Raw genomic sequence first — 6,346 nt, 5'->3', positions numbered from 1 at the left:
AATTTCACCAAAAACGTACCACAAATTTTTTCACGAAAGATTTTTTGTATTTCACAAATTGTAATTCACAATACATAACTGTTTACTTAGTGATAGACCTTAAATATCATTAAATTGACTTTATTTTTTGAATTAGAATACTTCAAGAATACTGAAACATATTTTTAAAAAATTTTAGACTTCGTTGGTAATTTGTTATTCGCCCATACTTAAAGACTATGGTGTGGACCCTCTAAATAAAAAAAAATTGGCGGAAAATTTGTGATTTTTTCTGTCAATTTTATATTCAAATATTAAATCAAACAAAAGAGCTTGAATATAAAATTAAATCGTCAAGGTATGTAATTTTAATTATTGGCATTGAATTTTTAGTACATGTGATATATTGTCCAATCGTGCAATGTGTTGTTGGTACGTTTTTAGGTCCCTGGTAACAAATGTATTTGTGTTTCTGTGGAGTATAACTAGTGCGTCTAGGCCGGTCGAGGCAATATTAAAGCTGAATTTTATTAACCAAACTGTTAACAATCAAATAGTGATTATTTTTGATTTTGCCCGTTTGTGCCCGATTTACGGCAACACTCAATGTTGCAGTTGTATTTACGTCTTGTTTTTCAACGTTGCTTGATTTTTGGAGCAAAAACAACCGCCAACAAACAATTTTAATTGCTACATAATGTGAGTTTGCGGTATGCCCATCAAAAGTTAAAGTAGGTACTTGATGTACTTATACGTTAATACTTATAAGTGGTATCCAATGTCTCAAATTCTGCATAAAGTACTGGTACACTGGCACCAAATTATGGAAACCTCAGTACTTCTCCTAGGGGCTCTCCGTGAAAATGCGTCAGAAGAGCGCAAAAAATTGTACAAACTCGATATGTTTTCTCATGCAAGGAAAAACAGCCGCCTGAATACTATATCAGATGTGTTTAATAGAGCATTGGATTCCTCTGACCCACTGCTTTCAACTATAAATCTAAAGGAACGCCAAAGATTAAAATATTAAAAAGCCTACCAAGAGATGTTATAGCTCTTTTGGAATCTCCTGAGCCTCCAATAACATGGGCATGTGTAGTCAATAATGATAATCAGGTAGAAGAAGGCGGAGATAATAAACTCGAAATTTTCGGGCAAAGTTCCGTGGAGTTGGAGGAAGAGCTTTGTGAAGCATAAATTATTAACTGGACACCAAGGTATGGAGTCACAAAACATAATATTGGCCTCTAATTAATTTTTGATTTAATTTTGCATGGATCCAAATCAAATTTTAAATGCGAATTTGCTAAAAATATATTAATTTAATAAATTTAGTTTAATTTTATTAAATATATTATATTAAAATATTTTAAAACAAATTTTTAGAAAAAAAATCGAAAATTATAACCTCATGGTAAGGTGGGCGGGAAGGAAGGCATGGTCCAATTGAAAAAAGAAAAAATCCGATCTTTATTTTTTAGGTATATGTACAAAGTTTCATGTTTCTATCTTCAAAAATGTTAAAAATGCCGCAATTCGGGACTTTTTGCCCATAGTGGATTGGCGCATATATATTTTCTGAATTGACAAATCGACTGTACTCGTATGCGATATTTTCCAGTGTAAGTCATGGTTCAATTTCTAACTGATACAAAATTTGTGTCTGGTGGAACAGAGGCATTTGTTAAAATAATATGTGTGAACATAAAATTTTATGAAAAATTTAAATTCTAGACTAGGCATATTGAAAATGTACCAAAATGAAAAAAAGTGATCCAATGTACCAACGCATAAAAAATGTACCAGATTTGGTACATTTGTACCAAAAAGTGGCAACCGTGCTCATACATACAAAGATGAGTACAGTTTCAAGTGCCGGCCAGTGGTGCCAGTTTAGCAATTTAGTTGCTAGATCTAGCAACTTTTCAAAATATTTGCAACTTTTTTTTTGAAAATGCTATTAGCTACAAATTTAGCAACTTATTATTTTTTTTTTAGCAATTTTAGCTATTTTAGCAATTTTTCATTTATACTTTACTTAAAGGTTTTATATTTTGTATTCCCTTTTTGCCATTCACTGCAAAAATTGGGGTTAATAGTTCACAATGAAATCGGAACTTGTATTGAACTCAATGGTTCGATTATATGAGCTACTTGAGTTCACTGATATCTTGAGTTAAAAGAATTTCAAAAGTTCTCGGAAACAAGTGTTTTCTTATTATTTTTGAAATCAAAGAAAAATGCCAAAAATATATAAGCAACATTTTCGCGATGCTTGGCTTAAAGACGAGGAGTTAAAGCAGTAGATTAAAAAGGATTGCACGGATTCAACAAAAGCGTTTTGATCATACTGCAAATGCACAATAGGCGCAAAACTTTTTGCAAATCTTCGCCACCGTGCCGCCTCAAAGAAGCACGTGACTGCGATAGGAGCACTGACGCAAAAAAATAAGTTGCCTTTTGTTAAAAAGACAACTAAAACGGAGGAGCAGGAAGCGGCAATATGTCTTCACATTGCTAAACATTCGGCGATAGCGACATGTGACCATTTGTCCAAGCTATGTGTGCAGCAGTTTTCAGCTTGCCAAGGTGCCGCAAACATAAAACTGGGCAGAACCAAGTGCACTTACATAATAAAAAATGTCCTTGCGGTGCATTTCATGGAGGACTTACATAAAGACATTGGAAACGCTGCATTTAGCCTTTTATTGGATGAGTCCACTGACATTGGTGTAACAAAAATTCTTGGTAAGTTTTTGATATTATATTTTGATATTATTTTATGTTGATATTTTCGTTTATGTACCTGTATATGTAAATTTTCTTAAATCTTTAGGAGTCGCTATTAGCTATTTTAGCAAATCCAAAGGGGATGTAGTGTCGACATTCTTAGGACTCGAACAAGTTGAGACAGCAGATGCAGTTTCGATAGCAGATACCATAAAGAAGTTGCTGTTAAGCAAAAATTGAAACATTGGCAATATGATTGGTATCGGCACAGTTAACGCTAGAAAATCTGTACCGCCTCTCAAGCTCATAAAATGCGTATGCCACTCAATTCAACTGGCAGTAACAAAGGCTTGACCGAAGGTATTGCCGGACTGCTTAGAATTTCTTGTGCATGAGACTTACTCATGGTTTTGTAAAAGCTCAAGTCGCCAGTTACAATACAAAAAACTGTATCAATGTTTAAATGATGAGCAGGTATATGTACATATGAACACATGTATTAACAAAAATAATCAGAATTGTGATCGTCTGCTATTAATTTACTAACGATATATATATGTGATGAAGCTTTCTTTTTTGATGTGTACCAGCTACATGTTATTTGCAAAAATTTTCTGTATAAAATTTAATCAACTGTTTATTTATTATTATTTAGAATCCTTTGAAAATACCAAGAGTGTGTGACACAAGATGGCTGTCCATTGAGAATGCAGTTTCCCGAATCGCGGACCAGTGGACAGAACTAAAACTCCACTTTGAGTCAGCAGCCACTTCTGAGAAGTGTCATAAGGCACATATCCTCAACGGGCTCTATAAAGATGTTGATAAATTACCTTTATTTATTATTTTTGAGGCCTATATTAAAGGAGATGCAAGCCCCTAATAAAAACTTTCAAAGTAGAAATGGCAATCCAACCCAACTATATTCGGATGTCATAATGGCCATCAACTCTTTGAAAGTGAAAATTATACCACCTGATTGCGAAATCAATATTTTAAAGGATGACTTTAAAGACAAAGCAGATGCGAACATATATTTAGGGTATGCCTTTGAAAAAAAGATTAAAGAACTTAATTTTCAATCACATGAGATGGAAATTAGAACAATTTGTATGGACTTTATAATTGAGTTAATAATTTAACTTCGAGAAAGGTAGTATTATGACTTTGATCTCAGTATTTAAAAATCAACATTTTTATTTTTAGATTTTAGAACATTAAAACAATGCAACACGTCAATTTGTTTTCAGTTCAAAATATGCTAAGACCCTCTAAATCTGAAGATATTCTCGATGTCTTAGAATATTTTGAATGTCAAGACATTGACAACATTAAAATCCAAATGGATAAAATTAATTTTATTAAATGGGAGTGTGTGGATGACAACATCAAATTTTGGACTGAAGTCCTGAATAATAAGGACGCTGGGAACCAAAATCCTTTCAATGAATTAGCAGATTTTGCGCTCAAAATCGTTTCCCTCCCATCGTCGAACGCTGAAGTTGAGCGAATATTCTCCCAATGACATTAAATGCGATATTACATATAAGGTTAGTTTTGAATTTGAATAATTTTAAAATAAATTAAATATTAACTTGATATATGTATTTAAACAGGTATGGACTACATAGGCATGACAAATGTTGCCAAAACTATGTACTTCCCTACGAGTACTTAGTTAAAATTTCAGCAAACGAGAAGTACACGGATAATAACGAAGCAGATGAATTGGACGAAATTCGAACTATTTTGTAATGTTAAGAAAAAAAGATATAAAATTCTATTTATTTTAATTTTTTATTTTTAATTTTAATATTTTATTTTCAAATTAATTAAAAATGTGCATACTGTTTGAAAAAGAACATTTACAAGATTTAGCAATTTTTTTTGGCAATTTTTTAATATTTTTTTTAGCAATTTCTAGCAACTTTTTTTTCTCAAATCTAGCAACTTTTATTCCGGAGAATCTGGCAGCACTGGTGCCGGCACGCTGCATAGAAAATGCGCAAGATATTTCTAGGTTAAACACAAAGTTGTACGGGATGCAGCAAATATCCGATGCACAAAAACACTTAGTTGGTTTTTATTTTCTGTACACACTTTTGCAAATCTCTTTGTCAAAGCCGGTATGTTCTGACAAAGCAAGCCTTATCAGGTTATGTGTCTTTTGCACAAGATGTATGGGATTGGATACAAGCACAAATTCCCTCAATACTGAATAGACAAGAGAGCTTTAGAGCTTTTATGCTTGTAATCTCTGACCATGATATAATCCATGATACAATTATAGAAGGTAGTCCCGTCCAAGATACAATTATACAAGGAAGTCTCGTCGGCAAAAGATGTCCGTTAACTATACCATACATGTGCGAGTGCGAGTGAGACGACTCCGCCTAGTGAGTGCGAAAGAATCGACAGTCGTGCTTATTGATTAACCCTTAAATGGTGCATAGGGTTCAATTGTTCCATTATATTAAAAAGAGTTGAAGTGATTTTTATAATTTAATTCCTATATAAATATTTTTTTTTGATTTAAAATAGCTTAAAACAATATTGGGAAATACAATTTTCAGCTGTTTGATTTAATAATAATAATATAATTGCAATCTGACATTTTTGCTTTGCACAAAGGTTAATATGTATGTATGGTATTGTTAACAGACAGCTTTTGCCGACGGGACTACCTTGTGTTATTGTATCATGTCTCTGACTGTTAAATTCATAATACAATTGTATTATGGTTAAATGTAGGCGAAAAGAGAGAGAGTACAAGAACTTCGACTACAGAACTCATCTGCAGCATTAGCAGGGCTAACCGAGCTAACAGCGCATGTGCAGTGTTAACCGTACCAGGTGAGTGAACAGCACATATGAATTTTTAGGGGATAGAAGAAAAAACGAATTAGCAGGGCCATAACTTATGTAAAAAAGAGAGCGAAAGCACAGGCTCACTCTCTTAGAAAACAAAACTCAGTAGTGCGCAAACTATTTTCCGCAAGTGACAAAATAAAAATAAATCCAGACAACTCACCCTCACGAGCAAAGTGTACTCAGCAGGTATGTACAAGCCTAGCGCTGATTCTTTTCTCACATTTCTTCTCTCCCTGCTCGTTGCCCACCTAGAGCCTATGCGATTACGCATAGCGAAATAATTTATTGCTTCGTGACCCCGTGTGACTAATATAACCACACGCAAAGTAGTGTAGTAAGTGTGTGTGGTAAAACATACGCCTGCGCAACGCATTGTTCAAACAGTAAATATGCCTTGCACCTTGCTCTTTCGTGTTGAAAAATCACAAGTTTTTATGATTATTAATTTCCGCTTTATTCGCGAACACAAAGAATAGACCTAATTGTTGTTGGTACAACGAAAACGAAACGAAAAGATAACGTAGAGAGTGATGACGCGCTGATGAGCTCTTGATTTCAACTGTCTTTATAATTCTATGCTAAGTTGCATTAAGCCTAACTTAACTAGAGCGGCAAAGCGAGGCGAATTCGCTCAGAGAGCAACAAACGAAAGCTTTATTGCGCTCTCGCTTCGCCCTAATTCTAACAACTTCATGCTCTTAACTAATATCAATCAAATGCGCCAACACGTGTAAAGCACAATTTCTTTCCGTTAGCTGTAGCAGCG

The 6,346-nt window shown here is 33.9% G+C and overlaps 1 long non-coding RNA gene across 4 annotated transcripts; it reads left to right on the top strand.

Annotated features, from left to right (window-relative positions):
- Nucleotides 1-2,120: 2,120 nt before the first annotated feature.
- LOC132797978 (uncharacterized) lies at nucleotides 2,121-4,551 on the top strand. 4 transcript variants are annotated; one of them, XR_009633846.1, is made up of 5 exons: nucleotides 2,123-2,727; nucleotides 2,816-3,183; nucleotides 3,365-3,862; nucleotides 3,916-4,259; nucleotides 4,326-4,551. It is a non-coding gene; the product is annotated as an uncharacterized LOC132797978 (long non-coding RNA). The 4 variants fall into 4 exon arrangements; XR_009633845.1 differs by having other exon boundaries at nucleotides 2,121-2,727; nucleotides 2,816-3,862; XR_009633844.1 differs by lacking the exon at nucleotides 2,816-3,183 and having other exon boundaries at nucleotides 2,126-2,727.
- The last annotated feature ends 1,795 nt before the right edge of the window (nucleotides 4,552-6,346 follow it).

Source organism: Drosophila nasuta, unplaced genomic scaffold (genome assembly GCF_023558535.2).
Source record: "Drosophila nasuta strain 15112-1781.00 unplaced genomic scaffold, ASM2355853v1 ctg458_pilon, whole genome shotgun sequence".
Lineage (NCBI taxonomy): Eukaryota > Metazoa > Arthropoda > Insecta > Diptera > Drosophilidae > Drosophila > Drosophila nasuta.
The sequence above is the reverse complement of the archived record's forward strand: the minus strand, read 5'-3'. Positions and strand labels throughout refer to the sequence as shown.